Raw genomic sequence first — 14232 nt, 5'->3', positions numbered from 1 at the left:
GGCAGTGAGTACATGTCCCAGGTAGGGCAAGTCACGAGGAAAAAACACACATTTGTCCTTCCGCAAGCGAAGACCATTTTGTCGCAAGACCTGAAATAATGTTCTGAGATTGGCTAAATGTTCTTCTTCTGTCTTTCCGGAGATCACAATGTCGTCCAGATAGTTTGCTGCAGTAGGGACCGACGCACAAACAGTTTGTAGATATTGCTGAAACAATGCAGGGGCGGATGCACACCCGAATGGCAGTCATTTGAATCAATACAAACCAAGATGCGTGTTAACCACCAAAACGCGCTGGGATTCTTTGTCCACCAGTATTTGCAAGTACGCATCTGCTAGGTCCAACTTCGAAAAATATTTACCCGGGCACAGTTTGTCAAAAAGATCTTCCGGGTGGGGTAAAGGAAAAGTTGCAATCACTAGTTGTGGATTCACTGTTGCCTTAAAGTCCACACAAAGTCTCAATTTTCCGAAAGGTTTTGGCAAAATTACCAAGGGTGATGCCCAGAGAGAAGCCTGCACACGTTCAATTACACCTTGTGATTCCAAATCGTGTAATGTTTTTGCGACCTCATCACGCAATGCGTGGGGAACATGGCGCGCTCTGAAAAATTTTGGTTGCGCGTTTACTTTCAGTTCCAAATGTGCTTTATAGTTCTTAGCACAACCAACGCCCGGTGCAAAAATGTCTGCAAATTCTTCACATAGACGAGAAACACTGTCTGAAGGCACAGTCTGGTTCACTGATAGGACATGATTTACTATAGACAAGTTAAACAACTGAAATAAATCGAAACCAAACAAGTTCACTGCAGAAGAAGAACGAAGGACGTAAAATGACACAAGTTTTGTTTGTCCCTTGTATGTTGCAAGAAGGCTACACTGTCCTAACACAGGGATCTGATGAGCCGAATAGCTAGTTAACTTAACAGTTGCGGCACGCAACGGAGGTGTACCCAGCAGTTTGTAAGTGTCTTGATTGATCAGTGAAACTGCAGCCCTGGTATCGAGCTGGAATGGTATCACTTTGCCGTTAATGTCCAAGTCCACAAAAAGTTTATTGTCCCGCTGACGACAAGAACGACTGTCTCGTGCAACGTGAACTGACACTGGTACAAAATCACTTGCGACTTGACGGGAGTGCCGGCGACGTCGACGCACATTATTTGTGGGACGAACACAGTCATTGTTAGAGAGAGTGGCACTGGGTGGAGTGGCATGAACTATATGAATTTCCATGGGCGAAGTGTCGCGAGCCTGAGTATCCTTGGTTCGATTCCGATTCTGGCGTGAAGCAAAGGGCCTGGAATGGTTTTGAGCTTCCGATCTGAGCTTTTTCTGGCAAACACTTTGAACATGTCCTTTTTTATTACAGTAAAAGCAAATAGCTTGGCGTGACGGGCAATTCTCACGTGAATGTCTAGTAGCACACCGCGGGCATGATTTTAGCACTGCATTTGCTTGCCAGCGCGGTACACGTGGCTGAGAGCCTGGTGGCAGCGGCGCGGCCGGGCGCGAGGGCTGTTTATTGTTCCGTTGCAGCTCGCCCGGCGGGCCGGTTAACCTGACACACGGGTGGCGAAGTTTCAAATGATTCCTGAGCAAAGTCAAGTGTGTCCTGCCAATCCAATATGTCCATCACTTGTTGAAGGGAGGGATTGACTAGTCTCAAAATCTGTTCCCATATACGAACATCAGAAACGTTCTGTGCAATTGCATCACGTACCATAGAATCTGAATAAGGGAGTCCACATTGACACTCAAAAGCACAATCCCTAGTAAGGCCTTGGAAGGTTGCAAACCACTCCCTATTAGTCTGACCTGCTGTACGTTTTGTACGAAAGAAGGTATACCGTTTGGCAACTACATTGACTGTTCTTTGAAATATGCATCTAATGCAGACAAAATTTCGTCGTAGGACAGAGTTGCTACGTCACGTCGGGGAAATAATTTGACTATCACATGATACGTGTGCACCCCTACGGAGGATAATAAAAAAGGCTGCCGCTCGTTACCTTGAATTCTGTAGGCGGCGAGATGGAATCCAAATTGGAGTGACCACTCCGACCAGTTTTCCAGTGCAGCATCAAAAGATCGAAAAGTTGGTGCAACTGCGTGTTGCGGATGCGTTAGCGGTGGAGCGGCGGCCGTCGCATCGTTTTGCATTGCGCGTTGACCCTGGACGAGCTGTCCAAGGGCATCCAGTAAGGCCTGCGTCTGCTGATTCTGTAAGCGATAAAATTCGGACAGTACATCTGGAGATGGTGGCGAAGCCATTACACAAGTAAATTAGGGCAGTATAGTTACCAACGCGGTGTTGCCTCGTCGCCAAATGTTGTGGGTTGGCAGGAGAGCCAACACCGTATTATTAGAGGAAGCCGAAAGGCACGTGTTTTAGCTCACGCAGGCTGGCGTGAGGTCTGGAACAGGACAAGGAAATTAGACTTTAGAAAAACGGACATAGCTGGTGGAATACTTAACTTTAATCCATTAATGATGAGCGTCGCTCTTGACGGTACATGATTACAGTATCAATAGTAACTGGTACTGGCGCCTTGCTAGATCGTAGCAAATGACGTAGCTGAAGGCTATGCTAACTATCTTCTTGGCAAATGAAAGCGTTTTTTGTCAGTGAACCATCGCTAGCAAAGTCGGTTCTACAACTGGGGCGAGTGCTAGGAAGTCTCTCTAGACCTGCCGTGTGGCGGCGCTCGGTCTGCAATCACTGATAGTGGCGACACGCTGTCCGACGTATACTAACGGACCGCGGCCGATTTAAAGGCTACCACCTAGCAAGTGTGGTGTCTGGCTGTGACACCATAGGATGAAAGTTGTGTAAATGAACGCACTAGTCCCTTGACACACCTTCTTCAAGAGCCCTTAGTTCAACGGCTTTTTCAGTATCATTTCGCACTTCTGACGACAACAACAACACGTTCCTAACTTAAATCTACCACATTTTTCAATGTGACCATTCTCTCTTGCAATACTTGAACCTGGAACCTTCTGCTCGAATGGGCATAATGCATCAAAAGTTCTAAGATCGAAATAATGTCTATCCGTCCAATATAGCCCACAAGAGTCTTCATCATCCACGATGGCGGCCCTCAGTCCGTGTGCCTGACTTGATACTCCTTGGGCCCGGTGTCGACACCTACACGGTGTCCAAATACTTTCTTGCCCACGCCGCCTGCAGGCCCACTCTACACTCCTCTCCCGTTGCGTGTGCAGCAGTATTCGCTGTAGCTGACCACAGTGAGAGGCCACTCTCGAAGCAGTTCTAACTGACCTCTCTCCTCGTCGGAGCCTTACTCCAGCGCTTATGTGCTGCACTCCACAGTGAATGTCTTTGCAAGAATGTCGTTGGAGATGCCTCAGATATCATAAAAAATTGTCGATCATATAACATGGAACATGAACATCACGATGATTTAATTGCATCTTAAATCTATTGAGCATATCAGCAAGAAATGGATAAGGTGAGAATGACGATGATCTCAACAAGTCCTCCTCTCAAATGCATGTGTAATAATAACTCCGATCTTATCAGGACACAAGGTATTAATTTTATACAGAAAATATCTAATCGCGCTCAGTCGTGAATGATCCTTCTACTATAAGGCGTAATATCAAATCGATGTTTAAATAAATTAAACGAAAACCTGATCATTCTCCTCACCAAAAACCTTACCAGTCGAAGACTCAGAGCAAGAAGGTCTGTGTACAGCGGAGCCTGCTGGCAGCAGTAGCTCATCAATCATGAGGTGATGAGCTGACTCTCAAATTCAGGGCCACACCTCCCAGCCAAGTATCTCCTTCTGTATCTCTTCTCCAGTACCCAGCACCCACCTCCGAGTAGCGAGTCTTGTCAATCCCTGCTTCTGAGTTTCCTGACAAAGTCTATGCAAGCTTTCCTCCACTAACGGGAACGCCCAGCCAATGATTATCCAATCATATTTCAAGAAACGAACTGCAACATCTCACTTAACACCTAATCATCATTTTTTAAGCAACCCAATGAGGAGTCTTCCCATACTATAAGAGAAAATTTTGTTCTTTCCATGGTTATGTATCCATCTCACACAAAAAGGAGAAAAACGTTAAGAATAACTGTCACATAGCTTACCCACGTGAAAACCGCCAGCTCGCTATCCTTGACCAGCATGACTCCTTCCAGCTTTCTTGGACAGCCTATCGGTGAAAAATGCACCACCTAGATCTTCTTTTAATAGAGATATCGACTCATGAAACAGTTTCTTTTGCTTTGGCGTGAGCTGCTGTATTGTTCCCAGACCAAGTTCTTTACTAAGTGACCACAAGTTGTGAAAGATGGAATTCACAATTCTATAGACTTGCAGACGCACACGATCTTGTGGCACCGGCATGCGGAAAGCCACAGATTCTATCTGGCAGCCAACACTCATTTCGCTGCCCATTGCTCCTGGCGGCCTCCCTTTAGAAGTCAGTCCATCCCTTGGGACGCATCCACAAATGGCTTCCCACATCACCTTGTACATAGCTGAACTGCTTCTATGGACACATGCAACCCGTTAAATCAAGAACATGCAACTAATGGTAGGCGAAAAAATGTGATAAATGTTAGCTGCTTAATCTTTGTAATTATTATCATTATCCGTGATAGCATCACGGATAATCCAATCTAATCTCTAACCTATCTACAAAAACTAAACAGAAGTTAGAGGTTACATTGTTGAGAAACGCGAATGTCAAATAAGAAATTAAGGAAGTGAGAGGAACTTTGCTTAAATATAAACGAAGAAAAGACCAACCAGGAGAAGAATGGTACATGGGAAAAATAAAAGAGAAATATGAAATCAGTCAGCCCAACGTTTGGCTAACAAGTTTAATCACCTAAGACACAAGGATAAAATATTATGCAAGTTATGTCGCTTTTAGAAGACGATGATCGGACATCAACAAGCATTTTTTTCTATTATTCCCTACCATGAGGGAATGAGATGGTTGGGAAATTGAGAAAATGGCCCTTTCCAATGCACCACTCACTTAACAAAACCTGATTCATTCGATTCTGGAGCCATCAGCAATCACTCATACCTAATGCTGGTGAGTCCTCCTACAGGCTTTATTCCTGTTTACGAAAGAAAGAAACTAGCTTCCACATTGCATTCACTCCCTTAAAGTAACTTTACAAATGTTATTTTAATTCATGATTATTCTTTAATATTTACGTTCAATGACTTCCAGATTCAGTCCACTTTTATTATTACAACGCGAAATAAATCCCATTCAATCATTGAGAGAACAATTTTATTCCTTTGCAAAGCACGCACATCCACAATCATACTTTAGGAGGCCAATTCACTCCTTCCTTTTAAGTGTGCTGTTTGAAATTCTCGTACAACACAAAGATTTTTAAATGGAGACAAAATATTTGGTATATAAACATCAGGTATCGTCTTTTAACCTATAGAATTTTATAGAAATTAGAAGACACACACAGACACAGCAAAGAAACAAAGTTTACAAAATTCACTCAACAAAACTTTTCTTTAAAGAGGAAACATGGTAATACATCGTTATTGGACACTGTACAGAGCAATACTAATGAAATTTATGTTTTATTTCTTGTGCAGAAACGCACATCTATATGATTTGTTCTTCAAGAGACCTTTACTCATAGCAACTGTAATTTCATACCCTACAACAGAGAAAGACAATAAAGAGATAAATAGATCGAAGTTTTTCCACTGTAAAAAAATTGTGTGGAGTGTAATCAGTGTTATATTACCAATAAATGCAAATTGTAGTTGGACACACCCACCAAGTTTTACAAAGCTAGTTTAAAAACAAAAGCATGAAAATCTACATAAAATCAAGTTTAAAAACAATAGCATGAAAATATACATACACAAGTAGACAAGTTTTTACATTACGTATTTTTGTCTGTCCAGCTGAAAGAGAAAGATCAAGTCTGACACTTATTTACACCTTGTTCACTATCAAATCTACACTCTGAATTATGTTCAAACCGAAATTCAACACACAACCTTAGCTCACAAGCAGAAACACTTGAGAATGTGAAAGTGAAGTAGTTCAATTCATTCGATTTGGTGTCATGACGACATCTTCCATCTGCTTCAGTGGAATCATGACATCAGGATCAAAGTTCATGACAAGCTCCTCTTAGGCGACAGGTAACCAAGGATCTAGTCTGTCTCTAGCAATAAGACTGCTGTTGTTGGCACCATGACCAAAATATTGCCTTCTGCGACTATTTTGTCAGTGTTTGGAAACCCATGATTCTTAAGAGAAAAATACTATGTATAATACAACTCTACCATATATGTAGGCTGCACAAAGGCGTTGATGGAAGATAAAATCTTCTGTGACCGTTTTGTCAGTAATTAGAAACTCGTAATTCCAAAGAACAGAAAGTACAACGTGTGGTACACGTCAGCACGACTGCAAGGACTGTGGTTGCTGCAGGCGGGGCTCACTGATCCCCTCCTGAGCATCAACTCCAGCTGTGACGTTACGTTGATGGTTTCAGTGAGCCAGCTGCCGTCTTCTCGTCTACGCAAGGAATCCATTAATGGAGGACCACGTCTCCTATGTGTCTCTACTCCTCATCCAGATGGCATGATGTCTGGGTGGCTAACCCATTCTCTGAAAAAACGAGAGTGCCTGTCAGAAATCGGTCAGAGTGCCCTGTCTCTCTGTCTCTGTGAACACCTGGCAGTAGGGCTCGGCCCCTTTGTGGTGGCATGTCCTGTTGTGTTTGGGCATCCCAATTGTTATCAGCGATCAGCATTCACCTTCCCTTCGCCTTTTTTTCCTGCAGAAACTCCAACAACCAGAGCTGTCAGTGCTCATGTCATACTGTATCCTGGTGACTGCACAAGACTTTTAACCGTAAAGACAACATTGTTTACATCAAATACATCAAATTCTCGTCAGTCTCGCTAAAGAATGAAAGTATGATAAGAACCTACCTATTCATCATGATAACTTGATCATCAATATACATACTTACAGATGACCTTTAAAAGAATGAAGGCAACGTACTTGGCACTAACTCGGGTGGCTCATCTGTATAATATAGACTGCGTTAGCAAACAGCATAGTTGTCACAACAGTGATGTGACCGATCAAGTAGGATCTCAATACAATTATTTACATTAGCAGTCAAAAATAGCATTCGGATTACAAACAGCCGTTCAACATTCAGTAAAAGAAAAAATGTTAGGTGATTAGTCACTGTGTTACACAATAACTTCCCCCATGATTCGTGCCCCACAACAACGTGCTTTAATACATATGACCCTAAGAAGGTCAATACTCGAGCTATTAAAACAAAAAAAGCACAATACATTCTACACTCAAACCGTATTCATCACATGCATTGCTTTCTTCCGACTCCCTGCTTTCATTCTCCTGTCTTATCCACAGTCACCTTTCCTCGTCTGTATCCATTCAGCCATTTCTTGCCCTTTCCATTCCATCTTCCTCTTTTTACACATACTCCATTCTCCCATTTAACACCCCTACTGTGTTGGACAATGGTGTCACATTAATCCAAATTGGAACAATATCTAACAATTAATTTATCAGTAAAAAAATTATCTACAAAAACACAACATCTTTACTAGCCCAAGAGACCGTAATCGACAATAATAAAAATATCAAAAGAAAATCCTTACATTACCGTGCTTACTTAAGTACTCTTGATACATTACCTGAAACCTTTTATTCTATGTTTTAATCTCACAAGATTTACTCGCATTTGTTTTGCGGCATTTTCTGTCACAGACTGTTTGTGCTTCGGTGCACATACTCCTCAGTACTATTCGTCCACTCTTAACTGCTCACTGGCTACATTATTCACTGGCATGGTGACTTCCTAACAAAAGTAGCTAGAGAGAAGAGGATTAGTCCAGCACAAGTCACCAATATGCTTACTCTGAGATCGGGTTATAAGGCGTTGAACGCCTTATTCTTTAATTGGCTTCCAAATTATGTTTTTCTGGTTACCCTTTTGCATCGCTATACAGGTCAAAAGCATCGCTTGCAAATCAAATACCCCCATCATTCTGAGCTCCAAAACAAAAACATAGAAAAATCATCATCTTTCCAACACCCAGGATCCAAACATGGATCTGTCATGGACATCACTATATTTCAAAACCCTTGTAATACATCCTACGACAGAGACCAATGTGCAACATGCATGAATATTAATAAAACACAACCTTTCTCTGTCCCCTGAACAAAAATGTATGACTAACTCATCTTTCATCTAAGAACATCACAAACGAAGAAAATATGAATTCTTATACAGGGTTGATATAAGGCTTCACCACATCCACAAAGGCTTGAGTGAACCAAGTCCTTCGTCTCCACCTGATTACTTCCACAAAACAACAAAATCATATTGTTCGAGGGTGGTTTGAAAAGTTATCAGAATGGAACAAGCACCGGGGAAGAGACAACACATTACATGCAGCGCCAGGGGGGCGCGGACGGCAGAGAGAGCACCCAGCGCCCTCTGGGCATAAATACTGGACAAGATCCTCCAATACGACAGTCTCAGGTAGCACCTGAAGAAGGCAACGAGTTACATAGCCGAAATATTGTGCCAGAGCGAGACAAACATCCCTCAGTAGACCTGATTATTCCACATGTCAAGATCTCGCCGGGAAAGCCTGAAAAGTTACAAAAAAAGTACTTACATCACTGTAACTTTTTTTTATTTTTCAATGTAGTCTCCTTGTACCTTAATGCATTTGGTCCAAGAATGTTCCAGTGCCTTGAACCCATCTCGAAAATGAATTTCCTCTGGCCTGTAAAACAGGTGTCAACTCCAGCTATCAGTTCTTAGTTTGAAGTGAATCTTCATCCTCCAAGAAAAATTTTCAGTTTTGGGAAGATATGGAGGGCTGACGGAGCCATATCAGGTGAAAAAGGCAGATGTGGCAAAAATTCATACCTTAGTTCGTGTAATTTTGCAGTGGCGACGCCACATGTGTGCTGACGCACATTGTCTTGATGGAAGATGACTTCCTTCCTTGCTAAACCTGGCCTTTTTTCACGCATATTTTGTTGTAATTTGTCCAGAAGGTTAGCATAGTATTCTCTAGTAATTGTTTTACCAGTGGAGAGTTAATCTACAAACAGAATCCTCTTCACATCCCAGAACACCGATGACATGACCTTTCATGTTTCCACTGACTCTTGTTTTGTCTCTGGGATATAGTAGTGCACCCAAGTTTCATCTATGGTCACAAACCGGCGAAAAACTCTTGTTCGTTTCTCCTAAAACGGGTGAAACATTGTTCCGGTATGTTCATTTTCATGCGTTTCTGATCCAGTATCAAGAGTCGCGGCACCCACCTTGCAGATGATTTTTTCGTTCCTAATTCTTCAGTTAAAATGGGATATACCCTTCCACGTCTGGTAAGCGCGAGCTATTTCATGCACTTTCAATCAGCGATCCTCCATGACCATTTTGTGCACTTTTGGTATGATTTCTGGAGTAGTGGCACAACTTGGCCAAGCACTGCGTGTATCATCATCTAAGCCGTCCCAACCAAATTTAAATTCATTTTTCCACTTGGTCATAGTTGAATATGAAGGAGCAGAGTTCCCAAGTGTATTCTGGAATTCGGCATGAATGTCCTTTGCTTTCATACCTTACTTTACGAAGTACTACATCACTTCTCGAATCTCGGTTTTTTCCACCTTCACAAATCACTACGCGGTAACAACAACAGAACCAAGTCACCACCACAGCTCTCTTTCAACAGCACGGAAGTGGCACATGTTTACAGGCAACAGTCCAACGAATATCGCGTGAACAACTCGTTGCACTAGCGCTGACCTCAAGTGGTAATTCAGAGAACTTTTCAAACCACCCTCGTATCTTCATTTCTCTTGTGAAGCCCTTCATTGAAATAACCATTTGGCACCAAAACTAACACAAATAATCTTATTGCCCACTCTGCTTCACTCCTTCCGACCTAGGATTCATCCAACTGCCTCCTGAACACAAGAGGAAGATGTACTCTTTGTTAAAACACTACGCTCTACCAGATGACATAAATAAAAGGCACTAGATTCAGAGGGCAGGAAATGCAGCAAAGAAATCCATCCGTCGATGATCTAACAAAATACACAACAGTATTTCATCCCATTTGGCGTAGAGGTTTGTACAATCAAAAACTGATTTTAAAATATCCTCGCAGAAAAGAAATAAATTCTAAATTCCAGAGACAAACATTACTTATTTTAAAATTTTGCTTTTACTATCGCACTCCCTCGGAAGCTTTACACAATCAACAGTTTTATGTTACTAATATGTTGCACACTGTATGACTTTCTTGATTTAATTACTTTCGCTTAGAATTCTTTCACATCCACAATACTGCGAATCCACAGTTCCCCATTGTGAAAGAAGAACTTGTGGCACAGAGCCTTCTGCTTATTTCATAGCTTGCACAGTCTCACTGAATACTTCTGACCCACTTTTTACTGCCTTATAGGCGCCTTCTGTTCGGTGTATTCCTTCCTGTTTCCTCCTGAATTCAGTATCTCATAATATTCAGACAACCTCCAGATTACTACATCAAAATATGCATGAGAGACACATGAGGAATCAATGAGACCTATTTAGAATTATGTATCCTTTAATCCAAATATGATCCAAAAGGAAGAGACTGCATAAGGCATATAGAAATTCAGTTCATTAAACAACATAGATAAATTTAAGAAAAAATATTTTATGTAATAAACACATTCATTCTTCATGAAATTAATGTGTGCAGTACTATTTCCTGTTATATCTCTAATCCTTAATATAAAATAAATCCCCTGTACAATCACTCACTAACCCTAAACTTTAAGATCAGTAAATCTGTCATTACCTCTATGTGCAAATATATCCAGCGGTAACGTTAGGTGACTCAACCTGTAGATCCAATCTTATGTCTGACCTTTCTCCAGTTCCTTTCTAAATCTTTCACCAGTGATACCAGATAAATTGAAACATGGTGAAATACCTGTTGAAAATCTCTAATAACAGATTCAGTAATTCCCAGACATCCAAGAACTCTGCTTCTGCTGGCATCACCATAAAGGAAATTAATACTGAGACACTGCTCCACTCTCATCTGACGTCATAAAAAGCCACATTTTAATATTTAGAAAAGACATGACCTGTTGGAAAGCCATTATCCTTATTAACGCAGCTTTCAAAGAAACGTGTACGTCCTCAACAGAATGAGCCACAGCGGTTGTGAGTTCCACCTCCATTCAAACTTCATTTACTACCTCCTCATTTAATACCTTATAATCAGTAATGAATCTCACAGGTTTTATAGCTGATATATCCTGTTCACCTAAAATTACATTAAACCGCAAATCACGATTTATTACTATACATAACCCTAAGCCACATTCCTGTCTCAAGTTTGGCTTCTCATGTACTGGAAGGTCAGCAGGTACAGCCACAGACTCCTCCCTAGCATGCGTTACCTCCTCTTAATCACAAACACTGGTTGCCACTTGTGAGTGGAGCTTTCATCGCCGTCAATTCAAATATTTTAGAATTTCGTTACCAGAATAAAGTTTGTATGAAGCTTTGGTGATGGGAGCGAGGCAACAAAGGATGTGGATCGAATGAAGTTTAGGAAGTGTAATATGCATATCGAGATTTTGTAGCCGTTCTATGCTGTATGACTGATTTTAAAAAAATAATTCGGAATTCTTTTCTGAATGCTACAGGTTTCACACATACAGTGAATAAGAATGGGCAATTTAAATTAGTAATAAAAACACGCCAGGGATGGCGTGTCTTCCCTGCTAGAAGTGCTGAAAAAACTCGTGACACAGTGAATGATGAAATTTAACATGTAAATTGGTTAACTGATTATAAAACAGCACTTAGTAACACAAAATAAGTTAATATATTGTGAAATTGCTACATCTGCAGACCACAACACTTTCATGTCGAAAGCTGCAGGCAGACAAACAAGTGCGAACAGCCAGACTTCTCCTACCTCTTCTCAAAAAATTTTAAGGCTGCGCGTTCTTTTATTACACAGATAACACAATCTTGAACACAACATAGTTATTTAGAAAAGGAATAGTACAATTCTACCTGAATGACTACGATGCAATTCGTTGCTTCGTTGTGAGTAGTCAACCAACCTTCACACATCGGAAAGAAAAGTTGATATGTACATTGATATGTTGATAGCAGGCCTCAAGGCTGCGGGAAGTGAAAGGACCAAGCCCAGAGAGTACTCAACAACAAACTTTATTTACCAGAATTGGTAACAGCACAAAGACACATGATATTACAGCTTGTTTTTTCAAATAATAAAGCCAAAAAAATTCAGAAAAATCTTTACAAAGCAATAATCGTAAAGTTTAAGAATATAATTATAATTCAAGATAGCTGGAAGTGATTTCCTTCAATAAAAGAAATATATTTTCAACTTGGAACTTATGCTATAGCTTGTGACAAAACTTAAAAAAAAAGACAAGAAGTTTTAAGAAAATACTTTGTAGGTATACTACTTGTTCAGTGCAATACTTTAGACAAAATTACCTGACAGGACTAAAAAGCCTGGCGGCTACAAAAGGGGTTGACATACTTTGAACAGTCTAAAATACCAAAACACATTATCTACAAGCTACAGTTTAAAAATCATAAAAAATTTCTTAGAGGGAGAATACATGCATCATTAATGGTACTGCACAAACTTAGCAGCCTTCCATGGTCGTAGACCTACTTGGCTGTGCTGGCCACGCAACAACGCCCGAGGAGCTGCCCAGCCGCCTTAGAAAACAAGTTCCTTCTATAACACACGAAATGAGCTACTGGAAAATGGTCTGTTTTACGTCAATTATGAAGCCAGCCAACCTTCTGCTTGCAAGGCGTTAAAACAGATATTAGCGTATAGCCTTGCAATCAGCCAATAAGCTCGCAGTTCTTAAAGCAAATTGCAATACATTGAAGCACTTACGACATTTTCATTGCAACTTTAAACATCAAATGATTTAACTAGGAAGCTAGAAGTGCTCAAAGCAGTAAAAGCACACTTCACTATAGGGTTAGAAATACAACTAAAATGGCATTGTGTAATTGGACTGCTTGCGCTTACAGTTCATCAGAGGTACCCAGCACGTAATCAAGTACTGCAAGAGCAACCTCTACCAGTAAATTGGTTGACTCACAATTAAGACCACACACACTGATATTCAATACAACATACTTCAGAGAACACAACAGACTTTACCACAGTCGCGCTTATAGAACTTGCCAGGCATTGGGCTTTAAATAAAAAGATATTACTCCAGCAACATTTCCCAGAGGCGAGCTCTAAACAGTTTGAACAATCTGCACAGCTTTCCTAAGTTAGACAATGTAAATTACGCCATAGACACAGGTAGTACTTGGAAGCACAACGGCACCTACAGGGCGAGTAACTCCCACACACAAACACGACAGCACATTTGAGGTATCACAGCTCAACAAGAAGGTCGTAAAGGGCCACCCAACAGTTAATTGTTCAAGAACGGTCCTGCATGAGAAAAGAGCTTACCCACCAGAATTAAGAGAGTTGTAGATGGCAGTGGCAGACAGACATCTTAGCTGGATGATTAGGATGCGAACGGTTGTAGTCAGGCCCCTGAACGGCTACACTGTCCACACACGTAGCAAGACCCCAGTTCCGCTGTTACCGTGAAGTGTCACGCTACGTCGTCTACTCATGAGTGTTGCTTTCGTACACTACGACGACAACTATCAGGGTCACTGTCATCCCCCGGTAACCAGCGTAACTTCCACCGCGTCGCTCTACTGCGCTGAAAACGCGGTCGAATCGTTCCGCGCGCGCCTAAATAGGCGTTCACGACCTATTGTATCGCGGCAAAGCGTGAGCACGAGAAAGAGCCGACACACTAATCGTTCCACAGTTACGGCTCATACATTTCTTTTTCTTATTGAATAAAAACGATTTCGTTAAATGTTGAGTGGAATAATGGTGAATTCATCTGCACAGACTTGTCCTTTACCAACACGAATTATGAGTAACATAAAGTTCTGGGGATTGGTGGCAATTCCAAACATTTGTCGGCTGACGCAAGCGGTGTAATGTTGGCTGTGAGTTTGTTGTAGAAGTGACATCAGTCGCAGATGGTGACGACAGACGCAATTTATGGCGTCACACCCGATCGCATGGCGTCTCC

Source organism: Schistocerca piceifrons, chromosome 5, assembly GCF_021461385.2.
Source record: "Schistocerca piceifrons isolate TAMUIC-IGC-003096 chromosome 5, iqSchPice1.1, whole genome shotgun sequence".
In the NCBI taxonomy this organism is placed as follows: domain Eukaryota; kingdom Metazoa; phylum Arthropoda; class Insecta; order Orthoptera; family Acrididae; genus Schistocerca; species Schistocerca piceifrons.
This window is presented reverse-complemented; position numbering follows the sequence as displayed.